The following is a 644-nucleotide window of genomic DNA, read 5'->3' as shown; positions in this document are numbered from 1 at the left end:
AGAGAGGAGAGTTGAGAAGGGAGAGAAAGAAGGGAGAGGTGGTGGGAGGGAGAAGGAAGAGAGAGGCGATGGGAGAGGAAGAGGCGAGGGGAGACGGAGAGAGGAGAGGGGAAGGTAAAGAGAGAGGGGAGGGAGAGGAGTAGGATAAGGGAAAGGAGGAGGGGAGAGGGAGGGAGGGGAGAGGGAGGGAGGGAAGAGGAACTTGGGTGTCAGATTCTCAGGCGTTCAGAAGGCAATAAGTAGACGGGGCCACTTCTGGGCAAAGAAAATCATCATCGGACACACGAATTACGCATCAAAACCATCGCTAACCATACGCGCGTCATCCGATACCCTACGCATATCCCGAATACACAGTATATACCAAAAAAATATAAATATATAAAAAATACAGTGTTCTCAGCTAACAAGGCACTGCATGAGGCTTCCCCGAAGGCACTAAATCATCCCCTGGTAAATGTTAATAATACTAAGCACCCGACACAATAGGACACGAATCAGGAGGCGCTTCTGGGGAGAGCTCGGCGTGAGGGGAGGGTGAGGATGAGAAGCGGTCAGCTGTTATCCCGACAGATCAGCTGTTTCCGGTGAAGTCAGGGCAGCTGTCCCGCACGTGGTCAAAGCAGTGGCAACGACGGTGTTCC

Source organism: Penaeus monodon, chromosome 22 (assembly GCF_015228065.2).
Source record: "Penaeus monodon isolate SGIC_2016 chromosome 22, NSTDA_Pmon_1, whole genome shotgun sequence".
Lineage (NCBI taxonomy): Eukaryota > Metazoa > Arthropoda > Malacostraca > Decapoda > Penaeidae > Penaeus > Penaeus monodon.
The sequence above is the reverse complement of the archived record's forward strand: the minus strand, read 5'-3'. Positions refer to the sequence as shown.